A 23,655-nucleotide genomic window follows, 5' to 3' on the forward strand; every position below is an offset into this window, starting at 1 on the left:
ACTGATGAGGTGGTATGCTTAGGATCATGAGCAGTTCCTTTCCTTCTCCATACTCTTCTCTTCCCATCACTCTGGTACAAGTTGATCTTGGTCTCATCTGTCCATAGGATGTTGTTCCAGAACTGTGAAGGCTTTTTTAGATGTTGTTTGGCAAACTCTAATCTGGCCTTCCTGTTTTTGAGGCTCACCAATGGTTTACATCTTGTGGTGAACCCTCTGTATTCACTCTGGTGAAGTCTTCTCTTGATTGTTGACTTTGACACATACACCTACCTCCTGGAGAGTGTTCTTGATCTGGCCAACTGTTGTGAAGGGTGTTTTCTTCACCAGGAAAATAATTATTTGGTCATCCACCACAGTTGTTTTCAGTGGTCTTCAGGGTCTTTTGGTGTTGCTGAGCTCACCAGTGCATTCCTTCTTTTTAAGAATGTTCTAAACAGTTGTTTTGGCCACACCTAATGTTTTAGCTATCTCTCTGATGGGTTTGTTTTGTTTTTTCAGCCTAATGATGGCTTGCTTCACTGATAGGGACAGCTTTTTGGATCTCATCTTGAGAGTTGATAGCAACAGATTCCAAATGCAAATAGTACACTTGAAATGAACGCTGGACCTTTTATCTGCTCATTGTAATTGGGATAATGAGGGAATAACACACACCTGGCCATGGAACAGCTGAAAAGCCAATTGTCCCATTACTTTTGGTTCCTTAACAAGTGGGAGGCACATATGCAAACTGTTGTAATTCCTACACCGTTCACCTGATTTGGAAGTAAATACCTTCAAATTAAAGATGCCAGTCTGCAGTTAAAGCACATCTTGCTAGTTTCATTTCAAATCTAGTCTTAGTATGACTATCTTCACAGATTGTAAGGTATGGTTCACGGATAGTAAGAGCTTGGATTTCCCCTAGTCTACGAGCTGATGTGATAGCTACTAGAAATATAATTTTCAAGGTTAAGTTTCTTAAACTGCATTCATGTAAAGGTTCAAAGGGTGGCTTTATTAAGGCATTGAGAACTAGCGACAGATCCCAAAGTGGAACCGGGGACTTTAGTGTTGGTCTAATCCATGTCGTTGCCTTTAGAAACGTGTTTACCCATCGATTTTCTGAAAGAGAGTAATTTAGGAACCAGCTTAAGGCTGCTATCTGAACCTTAAGGGTACTGGGTTTAAGACCCATATTGAACCCTTCTTGGAGAAAATCTAGAACGTCTCCTAGACTCGGGAGTAGAGGATTTTTTTCCCTCAGTGTCATCCAGGAGCAGAATTTTTTCCAAATTTTATTATAAATAGCAGAAGTAACCTGTCGAGGGTGGAGTGCAAAAAATGATTTGACAGCGTAGTGTGAATTCACCTCTGGGTGTGGCCGAGAATGAAATTAGTAGAACAGAAGCTCTAAATGTGAGTGGAGCATAAACATGATGTAACAGTGAAAGTGAATGCAGCTCTGAAACAAGCCTAGTATGAACATGTTGTGACAGCGGACGTGTAAACACAGCTCTCACAGTGAGCAGAGCAAACATGGTATATCAGTTGACGCATGAACGCAGCTCTGGTTGAGAGTGGAGCAAGGTGTGAACACCAGGGTGGTGCGTCCCGAGAATAAAAATAGAGTAACAGTAGCAGCTGTAAGCCGAGTACACAACAAGTAATAACAGGCGTGTAATACGGATCCGGCTGTCGGCTGGGTACAGAATGAGATGTAACAGCCAACAGGTGCCCACAGCTTGAATGTGAGACCAATCTGAGTGAATACGAACCAAGAGTAGGAAAGTGCTGGAAAGTAAAGACGTGCGGATGCAGCATAAGACATGAAATAAAGTTTTCAAAGACAGTTTACATAATGGCTTTGCTTCTTTGTACAATCATAACCGTGAAGGAACAATCTTCTCTACCATTTTTTTGGGTCTTCCCTACAGTCTTTTTATGCCATATTATTCGCTGTTTTAACTGCACAGCTAGATGCATTTCACTCAGAAACAGGGGGCGTATTCCTTCTGTGGAATCTACCAGCACTGTACTGCTGTGACATCTTTTCCCTTACTTCTCACTATGTGTGTTTTCCGCTCTGGAGCTGACAGAACAGATAAGGAAGGGGGAAATAACATTTACAGAAAGGCCGGAGACTCCTGTGAATTCAGAAGCAGTGTAGAAGCAGTTCTTTTATGAGGCTCAGGATCTCAGCTAGCTCTAACACAACCCAATTTCCTGTGAGTCATCTTCTGAGTTTTTGTTACTAGTGACAGATCTTCCCCGACAACAGGCAGTGAAAATTAGGTGGAAGTAAGACCTCTAGTGGCCTTGACTTTACAGCTTTTTCAGGTGGATGCAGACATATTTTTTAAATGAAGTGATTTAGGAATTTGCATCATTCTTTATTAAATAAAATGAAACTATGTAAAAGTCCTGTGACTGTTCTCCTGAGTGTAGCAACATACAGTACATACTGTCAGAAAGCCTGAGAAACTAAGTTGTGGTGTGATATTGTCTGGTGCAAGAAGTAACTGAAACATCATCTCAATAAAGTAAACACAACTATTCACATCCACTTAATAAAATGAAGCAATAGCTGACAGTCAGATTGACAAATAAGTTTTTTTTTTGGGATGACCAGAAAGATGTACCTATAGGAATGTATAATAGAAGGATATTGATATGACGGTATGGGGCTGTTTTTTAGGGTGTGGGCTAGAACCCTTATTTCCAGTAAAGGGTAATGTAATGCTACAGCATACAAAGACATTTTATACAAGTACCATATATGCTTCCAGCCTTCTGACAACAGTTTGGCGAAGGTCCTTTACTATTACAGAACAGTATGACCGTGCCCCTGTGCACAAAGCAAGGTCCATAAAACCATGGTATGACAAATTTAGAATGGAGAAATGCGAGTGTCCTACACAGTGACCTTAGCTCCATGAAACACCTTTGGGATGAATTGGAACACTGATTGTAAACCAGACCTTATCATGAAACATCAGTGCCTATCCCAGCCCACTTGATGAACCTTATAAAATTTTTCCCTTAGTTTTTTGTTCATATCAGCCTCTTCTTCACAACATCCCGAGTTTCATGGTATGGTATAAGCTAGGCAGGGGCGTAACTAGAAGTGACTTGGCCCCACAGCAAATATTTGTAAGGGCCCCTCCAGCGCGCTTTGCACCACCCTCCTCCTGTGTAAACCCCACTCCTTTGGCACAGTGTAGCGGTATACTGTATATTGTGAGGCACAGTGTAGCGGTATACTGTATATTGTGTGGCACAGTGTAGAGGTATACTGTATATTGTGTGGCACAGTGTAGAGGTATACTGTATATTGTGTGGCACAGTGTAGAGGTATACTGTATATTGTGTGGCACAGTGTAGAGGTATATTGTATATTGTGTGGCACAGTGTAGAGGTGTACTGTATATTGTGTGGCACAGTGTAGAGGTATACTGTATATTGTGTGGCACAGTGTAGGCTGTGTGTGTATAACATAAACATATTTCATATGAAAACTTACAGTTACTTGACCCTTGGGGATCTCGGACACCACTTCAACACTTGGCCGGGGGCTCGGCAGAGCTGATGTTGTGCTTTATCCTAATGAGAAATATTTCATAATAAGGATTTGGAGAAGGGGCAGAGGGATAGCAGAGCAGGGGGAGGCTGGTGCTGCTACTAGGGGGTCATACCATGGGGGAGTAATAAAGCCCACTATAATGCCCCCCCCCCCCCCAGTAGTAATAATTCTGTCACGGCCATGCCCATGACCGTGACTCCTTTACCGCATGCAGTTGCCTGCGGTTTTGTATGGGCGTTCAACCACGGGTGAGGGCCGCTTGTCTGTGGCCTCACTTGTGGTTGCCGCGGGCAACCAGTGTTGCATTTTGCAGCAGAGCAGCCTGAGCGTTCCTAGGCAGCTTGCTGCCCTGGCATGCGGTCACACCTAGCAACCTTTTTGTTAGGTGTGTGTGTTGTGTGCACCGTGTGGTATGTTATTGTGTGCACTTTCCCTTTATGTATGTGTGTTTTCCCTTCTGTGGCATTGGAAGGGTTAACTTCCTTCCCAGGGTGTGTGTGATGTCACTGGTTGTGTCCAACCTTTGGGTGTGGCCACTTTGGCCTATATATACCCTCTCTCTAGCAGGGCTCAGTAGGTTGCTTCAGTCTTGCTAGCTGAGGCAGCCTCCTGTGCTTTCCATTCCTCTGTGAGAGCCACCACTGTGGTCATAGGTTTAAGTTCAGGTTTTATGTCTTATTAAGTTTATGCTTACCTGTATGTGTCATGTCTGGGTGATGGTCTGTTGGGATTTTCCTATGTTGGTTTGTGCAGCTAATGGTTCTGGATTCTCTGTGTCAGGGATCCAGTCAGCAAGGCTGTGGCAGGTTGGTTGAGCTACTGAGTTCACCTGCCATTTCCGTTAGTCTGTTTATGTTTCCCCTTTTTCCCAACAGCTTGGCCGTTGAGACTCCTGCTCCTCCGTGCCTAGGAGGAGTGGGTTGTCTTACTCAGCTCCTAGCTTAGGGCCATCTTGAGGGCTAGCAGGGACTTCTAGGTTCCAGAGCATGAGCCCTCCTACCATCAAGGTTGGCTCATGTAGCTAGGAGCCAGGGTCAGGTTAGGGATGCTTTTAGGAGGTGACCTGCTCCCTAATCCTGTCTTCTTGGTCAAGCAGCCATACCATCACCTGGCTGCACACGGCTGAGGATTTCCCCCATCCTCAAATTCTCCTTATAATGTGACAGTGCAAAAATACCCCCTTGTAATGCCCCCAGTTGAGCTAATGTCCCCATAGTGCCCCCATAGTGCCCCCATAATGTCCCAGTATAAAATACCCCTATATAGTGCCCCCAGTAAATTCCCCCATAGTGTTCCTCTCCCCCCTTCCTGCTAGTGCCCCCCATAATGTACCAGTATAAAATGACCCATATATAGTGCCCCAGTAGATGCCCCTCAGTGTCCGGCCTCTGATAGGCTGCCGGCCTATTGTCCCCCATAATGCCCCCCAATAATGTGCCAGTAAGTGTCCCCATAGATGCCCCCCCATCATGTGCCAGTATCAAGTGCCTCTCTCCTCCCCCCACATGTCCCAGTATCATAGTGCCATCTCCCCCCCAAAAAAAGTGCCAGTATCAAGTGCCTCTCTCCCCCCATGTGCCAGTATCATAGTGCCAAACCCACCCATGTGCCAGTATCAAGTGCCAACCCCCCCCACATGCCAGTATCAAGTGCCTCTCTCCTCCCCCCCATGTCCCAGTATCATAGTGCCATCTCCCCCCCCCCACAAAAAAAGTGCCAGTATCAAGTGCCTCTCTCCCCCCCCCCACCATGTGCCAGTATCAGGTGCCAACCCCTCTCCCCCCCATGTGCCAGTATCAGGTGCCTCTCTCCCCCCCACCATGTGCCAGTATCAGGTGCCAACCCCTCTTCCCCCCATGTGCCAGTATCAGGTGCCTCTCCCCCCCAGGTGCCAGTATCAGGTGCCAACGCCCCTCCCCCCCCAGGTGCCAGTATCAGGTGCCTCTCCCCCCCCATGTGCCAGTATCAGGTGCCAACCCCCCCTCCCCCCCAGGTGTCAGTATCAAGTGCCTCTCTCCTCCCCCCCATGTCCCAGTATCATAGTGCCATCTCCCCCCCCCCACAAAAAAAGTGCCAGTATCAAGTGCCTCTCCCCCCCATGTGCCAGTATCAGGTGCCAACCCCCCTCCCCCCCCAGGTGCCAGTATCAGATGCCAACCCCTCTCCCCCCCATGTGCCAGTATCAGGTGCCTCTCTCTCCCCCCCATGTGCCAGCATCAGGTGCCTCTCCCCCCCCATGTGCCAGTATCAGGTGCCAACCCCCCTCCCCCATGTGCCAGTATCAAGTGCCCCCCGCTCCCCCATGGCAGTAACAGTCGGGTATTAAAAAAATAAAATAAACACTTCTACTTACCTCCATGTCAGCGATGCGATGCAGCCTCTTCCTGTGTCCCGCCCTGTATGTCCATATATGGAGTCAGTGCTTGTATTTCAGAAAAGTTTCTGCTGGGATTCGAACCCACGACCTTCTGTAACAGAGGCAAAGCACCTAACCACAAGACCATAAGAGCTGCCTTGCTGCTGACTGAAAAAATATGAGACTTCTACTGTTATAGCTGACTAAGTGTACATCTATACACATGACAGCTGCTCATATATAGAGATATAGCAGAGATGAGTGTGCTGGGACAGCTGTCATATAGAGATATAGAAGTGCTGGGTGTGTTGGGGCAGCTGTCATGTGTATAGATGTACACTTAGCCAGCTATAACAGTAGAAGTCTCATATTTTTTCAATCAGTTGCAATGCCTCCTTTATGGCTGTGTGGGTAAATGCTTTGCCACTGATACATTGGAGGTTGTGGGTTTGAATCACAGACACTTTAGGAGACTGTAAGATTAGATCACATTAGCGAGGGGGCCTGGTCAGCCGCTGCTGCTGTGAAGGGGCCCTGAACATTAAGACAAGAATCGATATTTAACTAACTTGAAAATAAACACGCTGCCGGGGCGCTGGGCCCCGAAGCAGCTGCTTCCCCAAGTTACGCGGCTGCCTGTGTGTGTGTTAATAAAAAATAAAAAAACTGAATGCGTTCCGGACGGGCCCCCAGTGGCGTAGGGCCCTATAGCCACTGCTATGGTTGCTATGGCGATCCCTACGTCACTGAAGCTAGGGTTCATGCAGACAACCGTGGTTTTTGTTCACATCCGACCCGCATTTTCTGTCGATCGGATACAGACCCATTCACTTCAATGGGGCAGCAAAGATAGAAGGAGATATAAGAGCAAAGATGAGCTTAGAGAGTAAATGAGCAAAGAATTAAGTAGATGGGGAAAAAGGGGAACGAACAGAGTAGTTGGCACATACCACATTATAAACGGATGTAAAGGATACAGTAGATGGCATCCGGAAATCACGCTAATTGATCTATAATGAAGAGGGAACGAACATATCAGTCAGAGATGGATGCAACTATACCATTGACCAAATTGGAAAATGAGAGATAAATATGTATAATACATTACAATTTCAACATGCATAAGGGCAATGGCGACATCAAATGGACAATGGCATATGATAAGAAGTAAAAAATGACATCTTATATGGTATGAGACCTTGTATCTCATATTTCCTATTTAATCCCTTCGATGACCTGGTGTTTCAGTTGTGCAAGATTGTGCCCTGCCGTGTCAAAATGGGACGGAACCGGTAACGGAAGGTTCTTACATCTGATACTCGATATGTGCTGGCATACGCGATCACAGATTTTTTGTGTAGTTTCGCCAACGTAAATTTTACCGCAAGGGCATTTAAGTAAATAGACCACGAACGAAGAGTCACATGTGAAATAACCTTTAATAGGGAAGCTCTTCCCTGATTGTGGATGATAAAATTGCGTACCCTTTTGGACGTTAGAGCACTGTAAACAGTGTACATATGGAAAGGTGCCGGTTTTCTGTGTAGCCAGGAATATCTGTTTAGGGATCTTGTGGGTTGATCCTATATCAGCTTTAACTAGAAGATCACGTAGATTTTTAGGTTGCTGGGTGCAGGCCAATATGGGATTCTTGAATTCAGTTATATCAGGATATGCTTTCTGTAGAATGGGCCAATGGCTTCTGATATTGTTCAGGATTTTTTTAAAGCTAGGATGGCAAGTATGTACAAATGGAATGCGCGTGGATTTAGTAGCGGATTGAGGAATTTTAGATCTCGTTCAGTCTTTGAGAAGATGTTCAGGATGACCCCTATCCAGAAATCTTGTCATCTTTTGCCTATGGAGCGGCCCATTGGATGCTCTGCTTGAATTTCATACCTTTCTCAATACTATCTACTATGAATTACAATTTACCATCCACTTCCATTCTGAAACCATCAATTTCCTTGACACGATGGTCACCAAAGATTTAACAGGAACCCTCTCCACAGACTTTTACAGAAAACCCACTGATTGCAATAACTTACTCCATTACTCGAGCTTCCACTCACAAAATACAAAAAAATTCTTGCCACATTTTCAATACACACGCCTTAGGCATATAGTCACATCGGAACAAACACAACAATTGAGAATAACTGAAATAAAGCATGAGAACGAGATCTAAAATTCCTCAATCTGCTACTAAATCAACGCGCATTCTGTGTTTACACACTTACCATCCTAGCGTTAAAAAAATCCTGAACAATATCAGAAGCCATTGGCCCATTCTACAGAAAGCATATGCCGATATAACTGAATTCAAGAATCCCATATTGGCCTGCACCCAGCAACCTAAAAATCTACGTGATCTTCTAGTTAAAGCTGATATAGGATCAACCCACAAGATCCCTAAACAGATATTCCTGGCTACACAGAAAACCGGCACCTTTCCATGTGTACACTGTTTACAGTGCTCTAACGTCCAAAAGAGTTCGCAATTTTATTAAAGGTTATTTCACATGTGACTCTTCGTTCGTGGTCTATTTACTTAAATGCCCTTGCAGTAAAATTTACGTTGGCAAAACTACAAAAAAAATCTGTGATCGCGTATGCCAGCACAAATCGAGTATCAGACATAAGAACCTCCTATTACCGGTTCCGTCCCATTTTGACACGGCAGGGCACAGTCTTGCACAACTGAAACACCAGGTCATCAAACAAGTAATGCCACATAGAAGAGCAGGAGATCGCATTACACAACTGAAAAGGAGAGAGGCATTTTGGATTCACAAGCTGGATAGCTTGGAACCTAAGGAATTAAATAGGGAATATAAGATACAAGGTCTCATATAAGATGTCATTTTTTACTTCTTATCATACATGCCATTGTCCATTTGATGTCGCTATTGCCTTTATGCATATTGCAATTGTAATGTATTATACATATTTATCTATCATTTTCCAATTTGGTCAATGGTATAGTTGCATCCATCTATGACTGATATGTTCATTCCCTCCCTCTCCATTATAGATCAATTAGCGTGATTTCCAGATGCCATCTACTGTATCCTTTACATCTGTTCATAATGAGTTATGTGCGAACTACTCTGTTCATTCCCCTATTTCCCCATCTACATGACTCTTTGCTAATTTACTTTCTAAGCTCATCTTTGCTCTTATATCTCCTTTCACTGTGTTAGCTGCCTATAATAGTTCATCTGTTCATAGTATTTCTACTTCATTCTCACTAATACAGCTATCTATAATATTTGTCTGCTTGTGGAGAGACCTGCAAAAAGAGAAGAGCCGATAGCCCTGTATGGAAACCTGCGGAAAGACCATTGATAACATACTGTACCCAGTCTGCATGTGGATGGGACCCTAACAGGATAAGACAACATCCCTGTACAGACTAAAGGCTAAGACAAACTCTGGTATGCTGAGTTTCTATTCAACCTCACATCCTTGGATTTGGGGACCATCGGGACCTCCCCACGGACTATGGTCCTGTTGTCTGGCGCCTCATGGGCTATTATGAGTAGGGACGCTGTATCGCCTGCCTCGACCGACTCTAGCCTGGCCTGAAAGTTCAACATTGATGACGCCATGGAGTTGATGGCCACATGCAATTGCGTAAACCTGCGGATTTTGGACCTCCGGCACTGAAGACAGAAGACGGAACAGTTCCGCCTTCCTTGCAGAAGCTGGAAATGGAATGCCTCTTTTGGATAACTCTGCCATCAACTTGGGCACAGTCCATGACCTTAATGATGGTGTGGAGTCTCTTGCGGAATGTGACACCACGCTCCCACGGGATGATGATGTATCGCCCATCAATGATTCTTGAGACATCCTACTAAAACACAACATGAATAATGCAGAAGATGAATACCCAACACCAGTTTGTGCCATTCACCAGTATCACGGACCACCGATGTGCCAAGAACCGCCGTACCAGCACACGAGATGCCGTCCAGCATGAGGAGCACCCCTTCACCAAAGTGACTGAATATGGGAAGATGTGTACATAGCAGAATAGAATGTGACCTAAGTAGCCTTGCAAGCCCTGAACGAGTGTAGACTGAGACATGAGAGTGGACGAGGCATACAGTGTAGGACCGTATCCTGTGGTCGTGACAGGACTTAACGTGTCTGTAGACGTGACAGACGTATCGAATTGATGCCTGTAGTCGTGACAGGACTTAAACGTGTCTGTAGACATGACAGACGTATCGAATTCATGCCTGTAAATGTGACAGGACTTAAGGTTTTTCTTCTTTTTTTTAAATATATATATTTTTTCTCTCTTTTGTTTCTTTTTTTTAAATTAAACTGCACTTTTTTTTTCTTTTCTTTTGTTTCTTTATTTTTTTTGGCAACTGCTACCTTTTTGATGAAATGACTGAACGTAGCTGAACATGTTAAAAACTTAGTATTAGCAACTGTACCAACCCCCTAGTCTTAAGGCTAAGTTCACACAAACGTGTGTGATCTGTGGCCGTATTGCGGGCCACAAATCACGGGCCGCAAATCGACGGGCCGCAATACACGGCCACAGTTCCGTGTAAATTCCGCATCACGGATGCGGACCCATTCACTTCAATGGGTCCGCAAATCCGGAATCGCGGAACGGCCGCACGGGACGGGACCCCTCGGAAGCACTACGGAGTGCCTCCGTGGGGTTACGTCCCGTACTTCCGTTCCGCAAAAAGATAGAACAAGTCCTATCTTTTAGCGGAACGGGCGGATCGCGGACCCATTAAAGTGAATGGGTCCGCAATCCGATGCGGCTGACCTACGGCCGGCGATCGTGCATTGCGGCCCGCTTTTTGCGGGCCGCAGCATAGTCACGGGTCACACACGTTCGTGTGAACTCCGCCTACATCTACTCCCGTGATGCCCAATAGCTTACTTTGACCCTGATGCTAAATGTGTCTACTAAGAATAGCTGCGTCTGCTGGTACGAAGCCGTGCATCGGGTGGATAGAAGGAGCCATGAACCTATTGACGCATATATGAAAGAAAAACCTGTAGACAATTAACCCAATAATTGATAAGTAGCGCATTGCTTGAGATGACCCCACTAGAAGAGATGATGGGCAATCAACTTGCGACACACGCTGCGGAACCTTAAAGAGTCCCCTTGTATTTGATTTTTCTTTTTCTTCAAACTGTCCCCTTTTTTATTTTTTTTAAACCCAAACTCCCCCTTTTTTTTTTATATCACTATCATCTGCTGCCTGGAGGCTGCAGCAGACCAGATAAATCAAGAGCCTACCAGAAGCAAAGCAGCCTTGCATTCACCCCTGCCTCACTACGAGCACGGCGGCCCGTGCTATACATTACAATGTGTCGAGAGCAGAGTCGCGCTAAAAGTCTGTCGCGTGGGGAGACGATTTTTATTATTATTCTTTTTTTATTTTTTATTAACCTCTTCAGGACACAGGGCGTACAGGTACACCCTTATGTCCTGGTACTTAAGGACACAGGGCATACCTGTACGCCCTGTGTATTTCTGATTACCTCGGCTAAATGCCTGGGGGGGGTCCCGTGACCCCCCCATGTCGGCGATCGCCGCAGACCGCAGGTCAATTCAGACCTGCCGTTTGCGGCTTTTACCTATTGCGGCGGCGGGCGGAGCCATCGGGTCCCCATGAAACTCATACAGCGAATGCATTCCAACACAGAAGTATTGGAATGCATTGTAAAGGATTAGACCCCCAAAATTTCAAGTCCCAAAGTGGGACAAAAAATTAAGTGAAAAAAAAGTTGAAAAAATAAAGTTTTCCCCCCAAAAATTTAAACGTTTCAAGTAAAAATAAACAAAAACGTCATTTTCCCCAAATATTGTTAAAAAAAATTGGTAAGTAATAGGGGGGGAAAAAAGTATACATATTTGGTATCGCCGCGTCCGTATCGACCGGCTCTATAAACATATCACATGACCTAACCCCTCAGATGAACACCATAAAAAATAAAAAATAAAAACTGTGCTAAATAAACAATTTTTTTGTCACCTTACATCACAAAAAGTACAACAGCAAGCGATTAAAAAGGCCTTTGCCCACCAAAATAGTACCAATCTATCCGTCACCTCATCCCGAAAAAAATGAGCCCCTACCTGAGACAATCTCTCAAAAAATAAAAAAACTATGGCTCAGAATATGGAGACACTAAAACATAATTTTTTTTGTTTTAAAAAAGCTGTTATTGTGTAAAACTTACATAAATAAAAAAAAAGTATACATATTAGGTATCGCCGCGTCCGTATCGACTGGCTCTATAAAAATATCACATGACCTAAAATAGTGCCAATAAAACCGTCATCTCATCCCGCAAAAATCATACCCTACCCAAGGTAATCTCCCAAAAACTGAAAAAATTATGGCTCTCAGACTATGGAAACACTAAAACATGATTTTTTTTGCTTCAAAAATAAAATCATTGTGCAAAACTTACATAAATAAAAAAAAAGTATACATATTAGGTATCGCCGCATCCGTATCGACCGGCTCTATAAAAATATCACATGACCTAACCCCTCAGAACACCGTAAAAAATGTAAAATAAAAACTGTGCTAAATAAACAATTTTTTGTCACCTTACATCACAAAAAGTGTAATAGCAAGCGATCAAAAAGTCACACGCACCCCAAAATAGTGCCAATAAAACTGTCATCTCATCCCGCAAAAATCATACCCTACCCAAGGTAATCGCCCAAAAACGGAAAAAATTATGGCTCTCAGACTATGGAAACACTAAAACATGATTTTTTTTTTGCTTAAAAAATTAAATCATTGTGTAAAACTTACATAAATAAAAAAAAGTATACATATTAGGTATCGCCGCGTCCGTGACAACCTGGTCTATAAAAATACCACATGATCTAACCTGTCAGATGAATGTTGTAAATAACAAAAAATGAAAACGGTGCCAAAACAGATATTTCTTGTTATCTTGCCTCACAAAAAGTGTAATATAGAGCAACCAAAAATCATATGTACCCTAAACTAGTACCAACAAAACTTCCACCCTATCCTGTAGTTTCTAAAATGGGGTCACTTTTTTGGAGTTTCTACTCTAGGGGTGCATCAGGGGGGCTTCAAATGGGACATGGTGTAAAAAAAAACAGTCCAGCAAAATCTGCCTTCCAAAAACCGTATGGCATTCCTTTCCTTCTGTGCCCTGCCGTGTGCCCGTACAGTAGTTTACAACCACATATGGGGTGTTTCTGTAAATTACAGAATCAGGGCCAAAAAATATTGAGTTTTGTTTGGCTGTTAACCCTTGCTTTGTAAAAGTAAAAAAATAATTTAAATGGAAAATCTGCCAGCAAAGTGAAATTTTGAAATTGTATCTCTATTTTCCATTAATTCTTGTGGAACACCTAAAGGGTTACCGATGTTTGTAAAATCAGTTTTGAATACCTTGAGGGGTTTAGTTTCTTAGATGGGGTCACTTTTAAGGAGTTTCTACTCTAGGGTTGCATCAGGGGGGCTTCAAATGGGACATGGTGTCCAAAAAAACAGTCCAGCAAAATCTGCCTTCCAAAAACCGAATGGCATTCCTTTCCTTCTGTGCCCTGCCGTGTGCCCATACAGTAGTTTACAACCACATATGGGGTGTTTCTGTAAATTACAGAATCAGGGCCAAAAAATATTGAGTTTTGTTTGGCTGTTAACCCTTGCTTTGTAAAAGTAAAAAAAAATTTTTAATGGAAAATCTGCCAACAAAGTGAAATTTTGAAATTGTATCTCTATTTTCCAATAATTCTTGTGGAACACCTAAAGGGTTAACGATGTTTGTAAAATCAGTTTTGAATACCTTGAGGGGTGTAGTTTCTTAGATGGGGTCACTTTTATGGAGTTTCTACTCTAGGGATGCATCAGGGGGGCTTCAAATGGGACATGGTTTCAAAAAAACGAGTCCAGCAAAACCTGCCTTCCAAAAACCGTATGGCATTCCTTTCCTTCTGCGCCCTGCCGTGTGCCCGTACAGCGGTTTACGACCACATATGGGGTGTTTCTGTAAACTACAGAATCAGAGCCATAAATATTGAGTTTGGTTTGGCTGTTAACCCTTGATTTGTAACTGAAAAAAAAAAATATTAAAATGGAAAATCTGCCAAAAAAGTGAAATTTTGAAATTGTATCTCTATTTTCCATTAATTCTTGTGGAACACCTAAAGGGTTAACAAAGTTTGTAAAATCAGTTTTGAATACCTTGAGGGGTGTAGTTTCTAGAATGGGGTCATTTTTGGGTGGTTTATATTATGTAAGCCTCGCAAAGTGACTTCAGACCTGAACTGGTCCCTAAAAATTGGGTTTCTGAAAATTTCTGAAAAATTTCAAGATTTGCTTCTAAACTTCTAAGCCTTGTAACATCCCCAAAAAATAAAATCTCATTCCCAAAATGATCCAAACATGCAGTACACATATGGGGAATGTAAAGTAATAACAATTTTGGAGGTATTACTATGTATTATAGAAGTAGAGAAATTGAAACTTGGAAATTTGCAATTTTTTACAAATCTTTGCTAAATTTGGTATTTTTTTATAAATAAAAATGAATTTTTTTTTACTTCATTTTACCAGTGTCATGAAGTACAATATGTGACGAATAAACAATCTTAGAATGGCCTGGATAAGTCAAAACGTTTGAAAGTTATCACCACTTAAAGTGTCACTGGTCAGATTTGCAAAAAATGGCCTGGTCCTTAACCACCTCCGGACCGCTGTACGCACAGACGCGTCCTGGAGGTGGTTGATTCATTCCGCCTGGACGCATATACGCGTCATCTCGCGAGACGCGAGATTTCCTATGAACGCGCGCACACAGGCGCGCGCGCTCACAGGAACGGAAGGTAAGAGAGTTGATCTCCAGCCTGCCAGCGGCGATCGTTCGCTGGCAGGCTGGAGATGTGTTTTTTTTAACCCCTAACAGGTATATTAGACGCTGTTTTGATAACAGCGTCTAATATACAGTACCTGTTACCTGGTCCTCTGGTGGTCCCCTTTGTTTGGATCGACCACCAGAGGACACAGGTAGCTCAGTAAAGTAGCACCAAGCACCACTACACTACACTACACCCCCCCCCCGTCACTTATTAACCCCTTATTAGCCCCTGATCACCCCTGATCACCCCATATAGACTCCCTGATCACCCCCCTGTCATTGATTTCCCCCCTGTCATTGATCACCCCCCTGTCATTGATCACCCCCCTGTAAAGCTCCATTCAGACGTCCGCATGATTTTTACGGATCCACTGATAGATGGATCGGATCCGCAAAACGCATCCGGACGTCTGAATGAAGCCTTACAGGGGCGTGATCAATGACTGTGGTGATCACCCCATATAGACTCCCTGATCACCCCCCTGTCATTGATTACCCCCCTGTCATTGATTACCCCCCTGTAAAGCTCCATTCAGACGTCCGCATGATTTTTACGGATCAAATGATAGATGGATCGGATCCGCAAAACGCATCCGGACGTCTGAATGAAGCCTTACAGGGGCATGATCAATGACTGTGGTGATCACCCCATATAGACTCCCTGATCACCCCCCTGTCATTGATTACACCCCTGTCATTGATCACCCCCCTGTAAAGCTCCATTCAGATGTCCGCATGATTTTTACGGATGCACTGATAGATGGATCGGATCCGCAAAACGCATACGGACGTCTGAATGAAGCCTTACAGGGGCGTGATCAATGACTGTGGTTATCACCCCATATAGACTCCCTGATCACCCCCCTGTCATTGATTACACCCCTGTCATTGATCACCCCCCTGTAAAGCTCCATTCAGATGTCTGCATGATTTTTACGGATGCACTGATAGATGGATCGGATCCGCAAAACGCATCCGGACATCTGAATGAAGCCTTACAGGGGCGTGATCAATGACTGTGGTGATCACCCCATATAGACTCCCTGATCACCCCCCTGTCATTGATTACCCCCCTGTAAAGCTTCATTCAGATGTCCGCATGATTTTTACGAATGTACTGATAGATGGATCGGATCGGCAAAACGCATCCGGACATCTGAATGAAGCCTTACAGGGGCGTGATCAATGACTGTGGTGATCACCCCATATAGACTCCCTGATCACCCCCCTGTCATTGATTACCCCCCTGTCATTGATTACCCCCCTGTAAAGCTCCATTCAGACGTCCGCATGATTTTTACGGATCCACTGATAGATGGATCGGATCCGCAAAACGCATCCGGACGTCTGAATGAAGCCTTACAGGGGCGTGATCAATGACTGTGGTGATCACCCCATATAGACTCCCTGATCACCCCCCTGTCATTGATTACCCCCCTGTCATTGATTACCCCCCTGTAAAGCTCCATTCAGACGTCCGCATGATTTTTACGGATCCACTGATAGATGGATCGGATCCGCAAAACGCATCCGGACGTCTGAATGAAGCCTTACAGGGGCATGATCAATGACTGTGGTGATCACCCCATATAGACTCCCTGATCACCCCCCTGTCATTGATTACCCCCCTGTAAAGCTCCATTCAGATGTCCGCATGATTTTTACGGATGCACTGATAGATGGATCGGATCCGCAAAACGCATCCGGACGTCTGAATGAAGCCTTACAGGGGCGTGATCAATGACTGTGGTGATCACCCCATATAGACTCCCTGATCACCCCCCTGTCATTGATCACCCCCCTGTCATTGATCACCCCCCTGTCATTGATCACCCCCCCTGTCATTGATCACCCCTCTGTAAGGCTCCATTCAGGCATTTTTTTGGCCCAAGTTAGCGGAATTATTATTTTTTTTTCTTACAAAGTCTCATATTCCACTAACTTGTGTCAAAAAATAAAATCTCACATGAACTCACCATACCCCTCACGGAATCCAAATGCGTAAAATTTTTTAGACATTTATATTCCAGACTTCTTCTCACGCTTTAGGGCCCCTAGAATGCCAGGGCAGTATAAATACCCCACATGTGACCCCATTTCGGAAAGAAGACACCCCCAGGTATTCCGTGAGGGGCATATTGAGTCCATGAAAGATTGAAATTTTTGTCCCAAGTTAGCGGAACGGGAGACTTTGTGAGAAAAAAATTAAAAATATCAATTTCCGCTAACTTGTGCCAAAAAAAAAATAATTCTATGAACTCGCCATGCCCCTCATTGAATACCTTGGGGTGTCTTCTTTCCAAAATGGGGTCACATGTGGGGTATTTATACTGCCCTGGCATTCTAGGGGCCCCAAAGCGTGAGAAGAAGTCTGGTATCCAAATGTCTAAAAATTCCCTCCTAAAAGGAATTTGGGCACCTTTGCGCATCTAGGCTGCAAAAAAGTGTCACACATCTGGTATCGCCGTACTCAGGAGAAGTTGGGGAATGTGTTTTGGGGTGTCATTTTACATATACCCATGCTGGGTGAGAGAAATATCTTGGTCAAATGCCAACTTTGTATAGAAAAATGGGAAAAGTTATCTTTTGTCAAGATATTTCTCTCACCCAGCAAGGGTATATGTAAAATGACACGCCAAAACACATTCCCCAACTTCTCCTGAATACGGCGATACCACATGTGTGACACTTTTTTGCAGCCTAGGTGGACAAAGGGGCCCATATTCCAAAGAGCACCTTTAGGATTTCACAGGTCATTTACCTACTTACCACACATTAGGGCCCCTGGAAAATGCCAGGGCAGTATAACTACCCCACAAGTGACCCCATTTTGGAAAGAAGACACCCCAAGGTATTCCGTGAGGGGCATGGCGAGTTCCTAGAATTTTTTATTTTTTGTCACAAGTTAGTGGAAAATGCTGATTTTTTTTTTTTTTCATACAAAGTCTCATATTCCACTAACTTGTGACAAAAAATAAAAACTTCCATGAACTCACTATGCCCATCAGCGAATACCTTGGGGTCTCTTCTTTCCAAAATGGGGTCACTTGTGGGGTAGTTATACTGCCCTGGCATTCTAGGGGCCCAAATGTTTGGTAAGGAGTTTGAAATCAAATTCTGTAAAAAATGACCTGTGAAATCCGAAAGGTGCTCTTTGGAATATGGGCCCCTTTGCCCACCTAGGCTGCAAAAAAGTGTCACACATCTGGTATCTCCGTACTCAGGAGAAGTTGGGGAATGTGTTTTGGGGTGTCATTTTACATATACCCATGCTGGGTGAGAGAAATATCTTGGCAAAAGACAACTTTTCCCATTTTTTTATACAAAGTTGGCATTTGACCAAGATATTTATCTCACCCAGCATGGGTATATGTAAAAAGACACCCCAAAACACATTCCTCAACTTCTCCTGAATACAGAGATACCAGATGTGTGACACTGTTTTGCAGCCTAGGTGGGCAAAGGGGCCCATATTCCAAAGAGCACCTTTCGGATTTCACAGGTCATTTTTTACAGAATTTGATTTCAAACTCCTTACCACACATTTGGGCCCCTAGAATGCCAGGGCAGTATAACTACCCCACAAGTGACCCCATTTTGGAAAGAAGAGACCCCAAGGTATTCGCTGATAGGCATAGTGAGTTCATGGAAGTTTTTATTTTTTGTCACAAGTTAGTGGAATATGAGACTTTGTATGAAAAAAAAAAAAAAAAATCATCATTTTCCACTAACTTGTGACAAAAAATAAAAAATTCTAGGAACTTGCCATGCCCCTCACGGAATACCTTGGGGTGTCTTCTTTCCAAAATGGGGTCACTTGTGGGGTAGTTATACTGCCCTGGCATTCTAGGGGCCCAAATGTGTGGTAAGGAGTTTGAAATCAAATTCTGTAAAAAATGACCTGTGAAATCCGAAAGGTGCTCTTTGGAATATGGGCCCCTTTGCCCACCTAGGCTGCAAAAAAGTGTCACACATCTGGTATCTCCGTACTCAGGAGAAGTTGGGGAATGTGTTTTGGGGTGTCATTTTACATATACCCATGCTGGGTGAGAGAAATATCTTGGCAAAAGACAACTTTTCCCATTTTTTTATACAAAGTTGGCATTTGACCAAGATATTTCTCTCACCCAGCATGGGTATATATAAAATGACACCCCAAAACACATTCCCCACCTTCTCCTGAGTACGGAGATACCAGATGTGTGACACTTTTTTGCAGCCTAGGTGGGCAAAGGGGCCCATATTCCAAAGAGCACCTTTCGGATTTCACAGGTCATTTTTTACAGAATTTGATTTCAAACTCCTTACCACACATTTGGGCCCCTAGAATGCCAGGGCAGTATAACCACCCCACAAGTGACCCCATTTTGGAAAGAAGAGACCCCAAGGTATTTCGTGATGGGCATAGTGAGTTCATAGAAGTTTTTATTTTTTGTCACAAGTTAGTGGAATATGAGACTTTGTAAGAAAAAAAAAAAAAAATCATAATTTTCCGCTAACTTGTGACAAAAAATAAAAAGTTCTATGAACTCACTATGCCCATCAGCGAATACCTTAGGGTGTGTACTTTCCGAAATGGGGTCATTTGTGGGGTGTTTGTGCTGTCTGGGCATTGTAGAACCTCAGGAAACATGACAGGTGCTCAGAAAGTCAGAGCTGCTTCAAAAAGCGGAAATTCACATTTTTGTACCATAGTTTGTAAACGCTATAACTTTTACCCAAACCATTTTTTTTTTACCCAAACATTTTTTTTTGATCAAAGACATGTAGAACAATAAATTTAGAGCAAAATTTATATATGGATGTCGTTTTTTTTGCAAAATTTTACAACTGAAAGTGAAAAATGTCATTTTTTTGCAAAAAAATCGTTAAATTTCGATTAATAACAAAAAAAGTAAAAATGTCAGCAGCAATGAAATACCACCAAATGAAAGCTCTATTAGTGAGAAGAAAAGGAGGTAAAATTCATTTGGGTGGTAAGTTGCATGACCGAGCAATAAACGGTGAAAGTAGTGTAGGTCAGAAGTGTAAAAAGTGGCCTGGTCTTTCAGGGTGTTTAAGCACTGGGGGCTGAGGTGGTTAAAGGGCTTCTGTCAGCCCACTAAACCGTTTATTTTTTTTTGTTTAATAATAATCCCTACACTGCGATCTCTGCATACATAAGTAAAATAATAATTTTCGTTCAGTAGAATTTGATAAAAAGCTATTTTTATAATATGTAAATTACCTTGCTACCAGCAAGTAGGGCGGCTACTTGCTGGTAGCAGCCGCATCCTCCGACCCTAATGATGCCCCCTCCGCATTGTGATTGACAGGGCCAGGGAACGGAATCGTTCTCTGCTGGCCCTGCCTGTTTTCATTCAATATCTGGCGCCTGCGCCGCGGCCGTACCTATCTTCAATCTGCGCAGGCGCACTGAGAGGCGGCCACTCACTCGGCCGCTCCATCCTCAATGCGCCTGCGCCGATGACGTCACATCTACACCCGGCGCAGGCAAAAAAAAAAAAACGGTTTAGTGGGCTGACAGAAGCCCTTTAAGGTGAAATAAGGCTATGTCCTTATAAGGAGTTAAACTGCCAATTTTTTTTTTTATGAACCCATCACCCAATTTTTATTTTATTTTTTTCCTTTGAACCCCTATCACCTGCTGCCTGGAGGCTCCAGCAGACCAGTTGAATCAAGAGCCTACCAGAAGCAAAACAGCCTTGCATGCACCCCTGCCTCACTACGAGCACGGCGGCCCGTGCAATACATTACAATGTGTCGAGAGCAGAGTCACGCTGACTCCTGCAACCAGAGAGACTGCCGCGTGGGGAGCCGATGCTGCAAGGCAGAAACGTTCCGGTGTGGTGGTGCTCCCTTACCTAAAGGAGCCGACACACCGCCGACCAGACTGAGAGGACGAAAGACCGCAGTAAGTCACTTACATTCATGAATCAGGAAAAGCAATGCAACCAAGGTCCCTGTGCAGCCAGACATAAGCCTGATGGGACTGAATATAGCCTATGTACTGCCCTGTCCTATGATGTAACAATACTGGATATACATATAAAAAACTCCTCTCTTTTTTTCTGTAACACTCCTTTCCCCCCCCCTTTTTTTTTTTTTTTTTTTTTACCACTGTAATACTACACAACCATAACCAGAATGTATCAAGACATGACAGGCAAATGTAAGCTGTAATAACACCGCCGACCAGAAGATGGCATGCTAGGACAACCTAAGGCAGCAGATTGCGGCTCTGAACACATGGAAGCCGGCTCTGCCGCCCGCCGAGACGTGCAGGTAACAATGTGCGGCGTGTCGGTGCTGATCCCTCCCCTCCCTGCCCAGGAATGAAGCCGCAAGGTCCCGATCTTACCGCTGGAAGAGGTGAATGCTGGGATATAGACACCGATGCCGATGAGAGGCAGAGACCGTATACTCACGTGCGTACAGGCACCCGGAAGTGATGCAGAAACGAGCCGCCGGTAAGGTGAGGAGGAGGCTGCGGCTTATAAGCAGTATAGCCCCGCCTCCCCTCACACAAATGCGGCAAATAGCCATTTGCCTATAACATATCTGACATGTATATAACTTTTAGGATTTTTGCAACGTAAGTTGAGTGCTGCCATTTATCTTTATTCACTGGATATAACTATTAGGATTATTGGTTTTGTACTGCAATATCTTCCTTATATCCTATACTAGATACCCCTTATGGATCTCATAATCCGGATGGGACCCATTTGTATTGTATTGTTTTACATTCTTGATAGACTGTTTAAATCATACGTTGCTTGTACAGTTGTGTTCAAAATAATAGCAGTCAGACATCACTAACCTGATCAATCACTTTTTTTGGTAGAAATTATATTTCTACATTGCAAATAATTTACTAGCAGGTGTAGTATGTCGGGTATTTATTTCATATAAGATATGAAATCATAAAAATTATGATTTCATATTTTTATGAAATATGAAAAATTAAAAATTTTAATTTTTATTGGCGGACATATAAACGCCAGTTCTTTTATTGATGAGATCTAAAGTTAATTTGTGCAGATAATGAAACAGGGTGCAATTAATTATATAAAATATAATTTATTACAAATAAATACATGCAGTAAAAATGGCATACAAATGAATACAAGGATAATATCAAAATTGACCACAAAATGATGCTCCGCCGTTTACGCCGGGCTTACTTAATTTAGTACACCAAGTACAATACAATGTTATTCAAATTATTATCAAATTATTACCGATTATTAAAATATTATAATGTAACAATAACAACAAAACAATAGAAATGAATCTGTGGAAAATTCCTTATGCTCAATCAAAGAATATGGCAGTAAGAGACATCTTATAAATACGCCCGTTGGCCTAACTACGGATAATAAAATCCGATCAGAGATTCCACTCTGATAGCAATATTACAAGAATTCTAATGATGTGCACGTTCATTAAAATTTCCCATAAAATTATTGTTTTAACACTATTGACCCACTAATAATGGGGTCTCAACTATATGCCAATTGGAGCGATTTATAATTACTGCAAATGAAATAAATTATACATTACCCCTGGCTTTGGGATAAAGAGCTTTTAGAATGGACTCAGCTTTCCAAGGTTCAGATATGTCCCGTCCTATGGTATGTTCCTGACGTGTGAAGTGATGCTGATGAATAAATCTTTGTAAAGAGTTCCGTTGTGAAGAAGTCCTTGTGAAGTTTTTCCTTTTGTGAAGTTTGTGAAGTGTTTGAAGAAGTTTTTGCTCTCCCAAAACTGGATCAGATATCCCAATCCTTATCTATGCCCATCCCCTCTTGGATTAGGGATTACCAATTAGATAAGGTGGGTGTGACGTATGTTAAACATGGGGATGATGTCATCTAATTGACATTCCTAAGAAACTTCTGCCCATCTACCACTTGATGGCACTGTTGTATCATATAACAATTTTGAATATTTTAAGAATTAACATATATACAGATTGTTTTATTACTACTTAAACTTTGCCCTTTCACACCTTAAATCAATTAGGAGGGGCTCTTTCTGACACTTTGCTCAGACTGACTGGCGGTATCAGAAGTTTTCCTAATCCCTGAATTTATGGGGCAGATAGGAGTCAGGATGGTTTTTCTGGTTTGTGTACCTTAACTGTCTTCAGCTATTGAGTAATGATGTTTGAAATAACATCAGCTCCTCTAAAATAAACCCTATTTAAGAAAATTCTATATCCCCTAGAATATATCCTCTCAATGAGATACAGACACATAAATATACATTAATAATATTTGGTTATAATACATCAATATTGCATAGTATATATGAATCATTAATAAGTTCAAACGCTAAATAAATGCACACAGGAATATATATCTATATGCGAATATATGAATAGATATCTGTTCCACACCAGATGTGTTTTATAGACGTCTCTTATCAGATCATGGTTTAGCCATGAAACACCCATTGTTCCTCAGACAGACAAGTTTAGAGAAACCTGTGTAGATAAATCCATGTCTCTAAACAATAATAAAAGTATAGTCTTCTCTATATATTCACTTTTAACACATTGAACTTGCTATGAACCCATCTTGGTTTTTTTCAGGTTCATGCTGATCACATGCTGTTAAAGGCAATGATCATCCATATTGAATATAGTATCATCAGATACATTGTACACTTATGAAAATGCACAACAAATCCCCCTTCATTCCAAAATGTTCCATAAAATGTGAATGTATTTGGAATGCTAAAAAGGGCTTTTCATATATCTTCTTCGATGCGCAGACTTGGCTTATAATGTTCCAACCAGAGCTTGACTAAAGTTCTTCTGGAGAACCTT

This window comes from Bufo bufo, chromosome 5, assembly GCF_905171765.1.
Source record: "Bufo bufo chromosome 5, aBufBuf1.1, whole genome shotgun sequence".
In the NCBI taxonomy this organism is placed as follows: domain Eukaryota; kingdom Metazoa; phylum Chordata; class Amphibia; order Anura; family Bufonidae; genus Bufo; species Bufo bufo.